This window comes from Gymnoscopelus braueri, assembly GCF_963280865.1.
Source record: "Gymnoscopelus braueri genome assembly, chromosome: 3".
Classification (NCBI taxonomy): Eukaryota; Metazoa; Chordata; class Actinopteri; order Myctophiformes; family Myctophidae; genus Gymnoscopelus; species Gymnoscopelus braueri.
The window spans coordinates 43,724,940-43,736,837 of record NC_137612.1 but is presented as its reverse complement, the minus strand read 5'-3'; positions in this window follow the sequence as shown (position 1 = coordinate 43,736,837).

Sequence of the window (11,898 nt, the reverse complement as noted above, 5' to 3'; positions counted from 1 at the left end):
GGATGTTTCTAAGTGGGGGTGGGTCCGTGTTTCTAAGTGGGGATGTTTCTAAGTGGGGGTGTTTCTAAGTGGCGGTGTTTCTAAGTGGGGGTGTTTCTAAGTGGGGACCTGTCCCCCGTGAGTACATAGGCTATAGACCTTTCCTAAAACTGTCCAATTTATTATACCCATGTGCTACTGTTTGTCTGTGTACCACGTAGGAGCGTTGTCGCAACATGATGTAATTAATTATTTGGGAGCAGCCAGTGTGTACCAATAGTATACATATTTTAAATGGCTTTCATATACTATTCCGGATCTGACTAATATGACAAGCTTATTGTGAACACAATAGGCTACAAATTAATATAAAAATGTATTTGGATAAAATAAAAAAAAAGAAGGAAAACAAGCCCAATATGGCTTATAATAATCAGACCAGGCAACAGTGCAGACAGGTAGATAGGCTAGAGCATATATTGGATCGGGATGACGGCTAGCGCAGTCTTCTCTTAAAGGCAATGGCTTCTGGCACGGTGATTGGTTTTATCATTGTAACGCCCAAACCACACCTATGCATAATGTAACGGGTAGCTCAGGTGTTTGGCGGGTGAGGGGGGTGCCATAGAATACCGAATTTTGCGGGGAAACGCCTCTTGCCTAGTCCGAAATCCCTAATTAGTGGTTTGTTCAAATTCCCCCGTGAATAGGGCCCTAGATCTTCAACAAATCATATCTCCTTGGTCTTTGGGTCAGATTGGGAAAAAAAAACATTAAAAAAAAAAAAACGTGATTGGCAGTGAATCAGTTAAAATACATGAGCAATTCATTAAATGTATAAATGATAAATAAGGATTGAAATGAAAATGGTTTGATAAAGTTTAGAGTCAACAGTAAAACTGTGCCTGTACAAAAAAAGAACACATCCCTTTAAGGCAGACAGGTTACTTCCCCTTTAAGGGCACACTGTGTGTCATACTGGAGCTGAGAATGGAAGGAGAGAGAAGCAGCCACAGAACGTCTGAAAGTGACTTAAACTGATAAAAACGTTTGATACAGCCATAAAGAGTGTCTTAACACCGTTGTGAGGAGTTTGATCAGACTTAAGAGCAGCACCTGCCTGGTTTGTGCTGGTGTTTGTACAGACCAAGTGTTTTGGTGAGTTAAAAACAAATTCATTTGTCACTGCTGAATGTTTGTACTTGCACCTTTTTAAATGGAAACGTTTTGGGTATTTTGTAAGAGTAACTGTGTATTGTGTACATTTGATGGTAAAATGTAAAGATTTATTCATGTAAAAACGAATTGTTTGGTCAAAGCAGATTAGCTGGGCAGCCAGCTGACAGCAATCAGTCATCAATTTGGGTCTAGTTGTCCACTGCAGCTAGTGTTAATTGGGCCACGAATGCTATCAATGCACTGAATGGGAGATTATCACGTTCAATCAGACCTTTGATTGGTCTAAGTAGGTGAGCTACCGCCTACCAACGGGACTCAGTAGGTGATTTGTAGTTATTCTGTGGGTTGATGATGGCTTGTCTACGCAGTATTTGGCTTGTCTACCGTATTTGTTTTCAATTGCAGTACTGCAATTGAAAACAAATACGGTAGGTCGTTATCGTCTGATTGATTCCCTTTATCAGACAAGTCACGTGACTATTGCCTTTTTTTTGCAGCGAAAAATAAAACTATATTTTACAAAGGTTCCTGCATTGTATTTTGTTCTGATTACTTTCCTAGTGAGAATGTATTTTATGCCTTCAGTCCTCTTTCTGTAAATGTATAATGATGTTTTGATCGTTAGGGTTACGTTACTCATTTTATTATTATTAGCACGAGCAGGTTGCTGTTAGCAACGCTCCCATGTTCCGCGGACCTATGATCCCATTGTTCAGCAGGATGTCTTTAGAAAATCAGCAATCAGGTCCCAAATGGCATCGCAACACAATTAATTCAACATAATGTGTATATAACATGAAGACAGTTATATCTCATTTATATATATACATACTGTAAGTTTGACGCACGCTTTACCGTTTTAGTTCCCATAGTAACGAGCGGACGATTCTAATTGGTCAACAGCTTTCTGCACTAGCCATGGGTCTAGGTCCTATTTACTAAACCCGCCTACTGCGTCCGTCCCTTTACACGCACACATACGTTGGTATACACAGACTGTTTCCGTTTCCGTTCTAGACAGGATCTTCTAGAACAGATGTAATTAAAATATGATCAAATGGGATCTGGTTCCATTTCAAAGTCAGTTATGGGGGGTCCGTGGTTTTGCTACTTTAACTGTATTTTATTCTTCAGCTATTAAAAATGCAAATGTACAATCTTGTGTGTACAGCAGTCTTTTTATGATTATTATCATCATCATCAAAGAACCAGAATCATTTCACATTACTGGTTTACAGCTGCAAACAAGTGGTGATATTCAGCTCTGGCAGTATGCTATACTGTATTTAATATATTAATATATTTATGCAAATATATTTTTTTTATAAATGTGAAGTCAGTGTAGAGAAACACAGGACTAAACTGCAGTCATTAGAGCCCATGTGCCATAACGATTTAGTTATCGAATCTCAGAGTTGTAAAGGATGCCAATATCACAGCTAATCTTAATGCCTTGTTAGCACTCCTAAGGATATTCATTTGATGATGAAAAATGTAATGTGAAATGAATCACAGTGATCTTTTTGAACAGAATACATCTGACTTAAAGGTAGTGACAGGATCGGTTTACAGCATTTAGATGCAGCTATAAAGATATATATAATGTGTATATAAGTTCTTTCTTTGATTGTATTCATTTAATTGAATATCCTACAATGTATTAATCCAATGTGTAATATGTTTGACAGTCCTTATCAGTTAGTAAGTTTCCACTCCTCTGTACTCCTCTGTCCCCTCCCCTTTTCTAATAAAGTGCTTGGACGGAGGGGAGTGCGCCATTGTGATTTTGGACCTTGTGAAGTGATTTACTTGGTGATCACAATCCTCGTCGAGTAAAAGAGATCTCATGTGTCACGTGTAAAATTCTTAATACTGTGTGTGATTAACAGCAAGGGGGTTTAAGATTACGATCAAGAACCTAACATTTCACTGGTCCTTTCGAGTCGGATCTCTACGTCGTTTTTGGGAGAGGAGGGAAGGACAACACCGCCAGTCTGTCGACAGCCACAGTTCCATTAGACGGCCCTGTGAAAGCCCTGGGTTCACGAACCAGGCCGGTGTTTCAAAGCAAGTCCGGAATCTTCTCTTCAACGAACGACTGCCGAGATCTGAACGTGATCACACACCTATAAGAACACGTAAGTGGTCCTTGTGTGGACATATTGTTGTTATTACTAAGGTGTAATATTGACAAGTGTGTGTGAAATTGTGGATATTTCTTTAAGGTGTTAAAGTTACATTCGCTGGAGTTTGTGTTGTAGTGGCGAGTGGCATATTATAATCTGAAATTGTATACTGAGAAGAGAGTTGAGTGTGTGTTTGTCACGGTGGTTGAAAGCCAGTGGGTCTGACAGCCCCCTCCGGGGAAATCTAGTCGTGTAAACTGATTTGTCTATATTTATTCTATATATCTAGTATAACCCCGATAACAATCTAGGGTGTACGGTGTATGGTTTGGATGTGATAAGTGAGTGATAAGTGCGTGATTCCCTGGGGCACGTCTACACGTGGTGGACGTGGTGAATTTGGGTGTGATACAAGTTGAGCAGTATACAGCAGTGCATAAAAATAACACTCGAAATACATTTAATTACGATAGGAACAAGATATTTACAGTGATTAAAATCATTTCTACACATTGAACGGAACATTATAATAACCACATAGTTCAGTTTTCACCCACATAATAGTAATTGACCGCTAATATGGGGAACTCACAAAAGAAAGAGAAGCCAATAGTTAAGGATCGGAAGTATATGGCTATTTATGCTCCAGGGAGCACTCGGTTCCTGGACAACTGGGCGAAGCATCGTCATTTTGAGGGCAAGCTAAGCCCAGAGGCATGTGCACTGTTAGTGGAGCAGATTAAGACAGATTTGGCCACTACTAAGAGAGAGAAAGTAAAGGAAAGGTTGCGGCAAGAATTAAGAGAAGCTATGATATGGGACAGCCAAGCAAAGGCTAGGCGTGCAGGGATGAGTAAGACAGGTGAAAATAGTGGAACCACAGTGGCTGCGCTAACTACAGAAGAAGATGATTTGGGTTACATTGGTGGAGTACAGAACAGACGGAGAAAAGAGCGAGAGGAAGGTGAGAGAGCGCAGGCAGAGAGAGATCGTGCGCAAAGAGAAAGAGAAGAACTTAGGGCGGTGCGTGCATTAGAGCGAAAGCTTGAAGAGGAAGAAAGAGACAGACAGGACAAAGCTCTAGGAGAAGCTAGAATATTAAAAATGAGGGAGTTTCAAGAAAGAAAGGCCAGGCAGGAGAAATTAGAAGCAGATGTTAGGCTGTTAAAAATGAAAGAACAGGCCCCCTATCTCGCTGATTTAGCTACTGCTGACACCCAAGATTATCAACAACAGGTTGAGACCAAGCCACCGCCAGCCTCTCCGCCAGTGCTTAGATCTAAAGGGAAGAAAGGAGAAGAGACTCAGGGCTCCAATTTCTGTGGCGTCAGTGTGAGCGCTCCCCCGCCGTACCCGTACGTACCACCACAGTTGTATCCAAACCCCTATGCAGTAGAGAAACAAGGGTTTAATTTAGCAGCCCAAGTAGAGACACATCAGTTTCCACTGGTAGAAATGCCCAACATAGTTTGGGACCCCACCTTGATAGCAGGACAAAGGCCCCCCGGAGCACCAGCTGCCCCTATAATAGCCGCTAATGATCCAAGACTGGAGCGTATGGTGTTAGCTTATCGCGCTTGGACGCCTCAGCAGCTCAGTGATGCCTGTAACGGTTTGCATAACCCTAAGGATGATGTTGAAAGACATATTGAAGAGTTTAAACAGCTAATTAAGGGTTGGCATTTGAATGGATTGGAGGTTTTGAGCTGTTTACGGGTAATTTACGGCCATAAATTGGCACGTATACAGGGAGTGTATACTGGGATGGAAGGAGAATTGCCGTTCGCTGGTTATATGGACGCTGTTACTAGCGCTGCATTTGAGGTTGCATTGACAGGGGTGTGGGCGAACATACGCGAGGTTTTCCGTTTAGTCTCAGACTATACACAAATCACTGACACCAGACAGAAGCCAGGAGAGGATGTGATAGATTTCAGAAGTAGAATGGAAACCGTTTTTCGACGGTGCAGTGGCATTCCTCATGAAATAGCAGAGAACTCAGCATACCAACAGCATTTGAAGTCAGCCATCTTAAATGGCACACTTGTGCACCTGCGAGATTTTGTTAACAAGAACAATGTCACTCAGCGTAGCTGCACTGTGAGTCACATGATGGATCATTTAACAACAGCCCAAACTTACCATCAGAAAAAGAAAGAAAGGGAAGACAGTGCCCCTAAACAGGTGTTTATGGTTGATGTTGCCTACCTAGATAAGTCAAAGGGCAGGAAGGTAGGAGCAAAAAGGGCCCCCAACACATGTTTTAGGTGTGGTCGTTTAGGCCATTTTGTGGCTGATTGTAGATCTAGCACGACAGTAGAGGGCTGGGATGATGACAAGCGTAAAAAGGGAAAGCCACGTAGACCTAGGCGCCAGGAGGAAGAGGAAGATAGTGATCGCACTGAATGACTAGGCGTGGACCGTGAGGAAGAGTACCATGACCGTATGAACTTTGTAAATGCCGATCCTCCATTAGAACCTATATTTGATATAGCTCTAGTAACAGAGGCGTTAGCTGCAATGTCCAACAATGAAATTAAGCCTATGCGTACTCTTATGGTCAATGGTGTGCTGATTGAGTTCCTATGTGATACTGGTGCCGATACCTCAGTGATGAAAACAGAAATCCCTGGCATGTGGCCCAAGTCTAAGAGTATTTTTGTAAAGTCTGCTAATGGCCAAATGAATGAGAGGCCAGTGTCCAAACCGTTAAAAGTTGTAGATGGTTCTAAGACAGTGTTCCTAACCTTTGTTTACGCCCCAGATTGCCCTGTGCACCTGTTAGGACGTGATGGCATGATTAAACTAGGCCTGAGTATAGTCCCCACGAGTAAGGGTATGCGTGCCATCACAGCAGAGGAGACAATACAGGAGCAAGTTTATGTGCAGCAGTCCCTAGATCAGCCATGTTATTTTTGGACATTAGATATGCCAAATCCAGATCTCACAGGGACGGGCCCCTTTTTTGTTATCTCAGATAACCAAACGTGATAAGCAAGAGGTCATGCAATTAGGGGCACTACATGTTACATTAAGATACAAGAGACGTCCAGGCCCAGATCCTGAGTATGATAAGCTGGTCACACATCTACAGAAGCCACAGAGAGTTTCTTTTAACCATATTTATGAGGATAGTAATGGCAATGCAGCAGTCTCAGTCTCCCTTACACAAGAAGCAGATATGGTAATGGGGTTAGGAAAGACACCTCACATGTCATTAGCAAGAGGTGTAGGGGAAACCTGGCGTGAATTAAAACAGTTAGTTCGCAGTGGAGTCGCCAGGAGTGATTGGGTACGACAGACAGATGGGTGGGAGACTAGTGGGCACATGAGAAGGAAAGGCTTAGGTTTCACTCTAAGCATGACCCCAGCTGTCCACTTAGATGTACCCCTTCGCTCATGACAAATCATGTTCTCACAGGAGGACGCACAGGCACTAGCTACTGTGCCAGCCTCTTTATGGTCCTCAGGTAAAACGGACGTTGGCAGAATGACCACAGCTCGCCCCATACAAGTCACCCCTTGTAATGAACATCGTCCTAATGTCAGACAGTACCCCTTAAAACAGGATGCTTTGGATGGCATACGCCCAGTAATCAGGGATATGCTCGAGGCTGGTATCATAAGAAAAGATCCAGATGCTATGTGTAATACGCCCATTTTTCCTGTCAAGAAAGCAGATGGGAAATCATGGCGTTTAGTTCAAGATCTCCGCCAGGTCAACAGTTCTGTGCTGCCCATCGCTACAATGGTCCCTGATCCACACACGTTGCTTAATGGCCTCAATCCAAATAGTTTATGGTTTTCAGTCATTGACCTGTCAAATGCATATTTCTCTATTGAGGTTGAGAGAGAGAGTCAGGGGTGGTTTGGGTTCACGTATGATTGTGAGAAGCTCACTTACAATCGTCTTCCACAAGGATTTGTTAACAGTCCAGCAATTTTCTCTAGGGAGATAGCTAAATGTTTGGCCAGTTTCACCCCCCCAGGTTCATCTCAGGTCATTACATATGTGGACGACATGTTAGTAGCCTCCCCTACACGTGAGGAATGTGTAGCATGCACAGTTAAGCTTTTAAAGCACTTACAGGTCACGGGCAATAAAGTCTCGAAAGATAAGTTTCAGTTTGCACAAGAGAGTGTTCGTTTCCTAGGCCATACACTCAGTGGAGAGGGCCGTTGTTTACATTCTGATCGAAAGGCAGCCTTGTTAAATGCACCAAAACCCACGACTAAGAGACACATGATGCAATTTCTGGGTCTAACAAACTACTGTAGAGCGTGGGTCCCCGAATATGCTTTTGTCACTCAACCACTGCTAGATTTGTTGTACTTAGATGAGCTGCCTGCCTCTGCCAAATTAGTTTGGAATGCACAAGCAGAAGAAGCTTTTGTTAAGTTAAAACAGATGTTGACGAGCTCCTCAGTGTTAGCTCTGCCCGATTACACTAAGCCCTTCATTCAAACAGCTGATGTGAAAGATGGTTTTATGACTTCAGTCCTGTTGCAAAAGCAAGGAGATAAGTTGAGGCCTCTAGGATTTTACTCTAAACGATTAGACCCTGTGTCACAGGCCCTACCGCCGTGTGTCCAAGCTATCTGTGGAGCAACTATGGCGATTGAATGTACAGCTGAGATTGTGTTGTTTCACCCACTCACACTAAAGGTCCCCCATGCAGTATCCCTTCTGTTAAATGAGACTCGAATGGCATTTCTCTCTCCTGCCAGGTTCCTATCGATGTCTGCCACATTATTTTCTCAGCCCCATCTCACAATAGTTCGTTGTGGTATTTTAAACCCCTCCACACTCCTCCCTACGCCCTTAGATGGAGAACCACATAATTGTAAAGAATTGACTGAGCGTTGTTGTAAGCCCCGTGCTGACCTCTCGGACCAACCTCTGCCCAAGGGGGAGGTGTGGTTTGTTGATGGTTCAGCGTCTAAGTCACCTTTAGGTGTTAACCAAGTTGGTTTTTCTGTTGTGTCTGCAACCACTATTATAAAGGCAGGCCAGCTTCCGCCTTCGTATTCAGCACAGTCTGCGGAACTAGTTGCTTTGACTTCAGCCTGTAAGGCAGCGAAGGGTGTAGATGTTACAATCTACACTGATAGCCAGTACGCATTTTCTACTTTGTTTACGTTTGCGGCACAGTGGGCACGCAGAGGTATGATGACCTCGACTGGCAGACCTGTGAAGCACGCAGTGTTGCTAACTGACCTGATAGAAGCAGTATTACTTCCGCGTTCCATCGCTGTCTGTAAATGTGAGGCACACACTAACAGTGTTTCTCCAGTAGCGCGTGGGAATGCATTTGCTGACAAAATAGCGAAGGAAGCCAGCCTAGGTTCCCATGGGTCTTATCTTGTTATGTCTGCCACAAGTGAGACAGAACCAATATCACACACAGTATTACGTGATATGCAAAACCAGTCCCCTGCATCTGAGGTTAGGAAATGGATCCGTGATGGAGCTGTTCATAATCAATTTGAAATATATTGCATACATGGAAAACCAATACTACCTGTGTCATTGTTTCGCTTAGCCGCACATTTGAGTCATGATCGGGTCGGTCATGTCTCAACAGGTGGAATGGTACACCTAGTTAAGCAGCATTTTCACACTTATAATTTTCAAAATTATGCTAAACAATTTTGTAGGGCGTGCATCACATGTTGTAGGCATAACGCGCAAGGTAACGAAAGGCCGAAAAGAGGCAAGTTTCCCCCTGCAACATATCCATTCCAGTTTGTTCACATGGATTTTATACAGCTAAACGCTACTGTAGGAGGCTATAAGTACTGTCTCAACATGATCTGTCCATTTTCCAAATGGATTTACATATTCCCATCACGTGATAACACTGCACTAACGGTGGCAAAAGCCATATGTAAGACTATAATTCCTAACAGAGGGATTCCAGAGGCCTTGTACAGTGATAATGCTCCCCATTTTCGAAATGAAGTAATACAACTTATGTCATCACAACTGGGTATTAAGTTAAATTATCATTGTAGTTATCACCCACAGTCAGCTGGCCTTATTGAAAAGTTTAACGACACGGTAAAACTAAGATTGAAGAAAATTACAGATGTGTCAAAACGCCCATGGATAGAATGCATCTCATTAGTGGAATTGTACATGAGAATAGTACCTACGACTAAGGGCCCAACCCCTTTTGAAATTGTTAATGGTAAAGAATTTAGACTCCCACTTTTGGACCCCATTCAGACAGCACAGGATGTAGATGAAAACAAAACCCTGGCTGACTGGATGATTACTGTATTTAACAGCAAGCAGGTCCAAAGTGCCAATAATCTGCCAGTCTTTCCTTTGTCTTTACAGGAGCAATCGGGATTGGAGCCTGGTGATCAAATCCTGATAAAGATCATCAAGCGGAAATACTGGAATTCTCCTCGTTGGGAGGGTCCATTCCAAGTCCTGGTCACGACGCCCACCGCTGTAAAGATACAAGAGCGTGAGACGTGGATTCACAAGAGCCACTGTAAATTGGTTCGAACATTATCAGACATTTAAGTAATAGGAGTGCTAAAGCCAGCAGCGGGTGGGGCCGAGCTGATAGCGCTACGGTCAGACCCAAACCTGGAGAAGACTCCCATTAGAATATTCCCCTTCCCCACTCCGATTACACCTAGAATTGAGAATGAAGCACCTCTGGTATTTTTGTGTGATTTTTATTATTTCTATGAGTGTATCATATATTTGTATTATTAAAATTACTCGTAAATCGAGGAGTGTTGACGAAAATGTTACTCACCGCCTAAATCTAAATGCTTGGTATAATTACGCTAATCAAATTGCTAAGACTAATGGTGACAAGGAGTGTTATGTTTGCACACACATGCCTACATCTGCATCACATCCTACGTTAAATGCTGTACCGTTGACTGGTCATGAATGTGATTGCCTCGAATCCAAAATCGCTGGTGAGCCTTGGGAGAAAATGACTTTGAAGTACATGCACCTGAATGGAACCAACAGCAGCTATCTGCCGTGTAAACCGTACCATCAGTTTAAATACGACCTAAATAGCACACTGTTGAGTCCTTATGTCACTCTGAAACCTAACGTAGTGTTCCCTACTTGTTATGTTCGCGCTGGCTCTGTGAATTTGGGTCAGATCAACGAACACAACTGTAAAAAGACATTAATGCTGACTCCCCCATGTTTGAGTAGGACCACTAAGTACGGAGTTTGTGAAGCATTCAATCTCACTGGTATCCCGTGTCCATGGAAAAATGTAGACAAAGAAGGCAATATTACAGCCCACCGGTGTAGATTTGTTAGTAATGCTTTTATGGTAGCAAAAAATGGCACATATCCGCTAGATAATGTGTTCTGGATGTGTGGAATGAAGGCGCTTTTAAGACTTCCTCCCGATTGGGCGGGGGTGTGCGCCCCCATTAGAATAAGAGACCACACGTTTATTATCGCTGCTGAGCCACATCCAATTGCTGCCATTACACACCGTGTCTCTCGTTCAATAGGTGACGCACATGACCCCATCTGGGGTTCCAATGTTCCAGACGAGATGAAACTTTGGTCCACCGCCAATAAGGTTGGTTTGTCTCTCTTTCCCCATCTTGGAGTGGGAAAGCTTATGTTACGTGTAGAGACAATTAACTATAGACTTAGCCTGTTCCTCAACGCTACAATGACAATTGGAGAGGCCCAAAACCGTGAGTTGACTCAGCTTCGTTTAATGGCCCTCCAGAATAGATGGACTCTTGACCTCTTGACCGCTGCGAGTGGGGGGGTCTGCGTTCTTATAAACACGACCTGTTGTGTTTATATTTCAGATGACATTAATTCCAAGAATGTTAGTGACGCAATGCAAAACCTTCGTGACCTCCAAAAAGCTATCAAAGGTGACTATCACCCTGCTCTAGAACAGGGGTGGCTGACGTGGCTATTTGGGGGGGGGTGGGTCCAAAGTCTGTGTAAAATCGGAACAATACTGCTTTGTGTTCTGTTGTTACTATGCGTGGTATCTGTCTGTGTAGGACCATGTATCAAAGCATTAGTGAACCGTATGGTCAATGAAAAGGTCGTTCAGACATATGCGGCGTTGTCTCAGACTGATGACGAGATGTGTCCTAAGAGCTCCACTCCACACGAGAGTGTGTATTCTCTTCGAGCCCTATTTGAGAGTGACATAGAAAGTAGTCCCAAGGCCACTGGAAGCGAAGAGGCAGATGGTTGAGTTGTTGGTTTGATTAATAAAAATCCTGGTATGATATCCATTTTGAAAATGTGAAAGCAAGAAAAATGTGATTGATGTTTTTAGGAGTATTAATTAAATGAACAAAAGCAGGAAATGACAGGATCGGTTTACAGCATTTAGATGCAGCTATAAAGATATATATAATGTGTATATAAGTTCTTTCTTTGATTGTATTCATTTAATTGAATATCCTACAATGTATTAATCCAATGTGTAATATGTTTGACAGTCCTTATCAGTTAGTAAGTTTCCACTCCTCTGTACTCCTCTGTCCCCTCCCCTTTTCTAATAAAGTGCTTGGACGGAGGGGAGTGCGCCATTGTGATTTTGGACCTTGTGAAGTGATTTACTTGGTGATCACAATCCTCGTC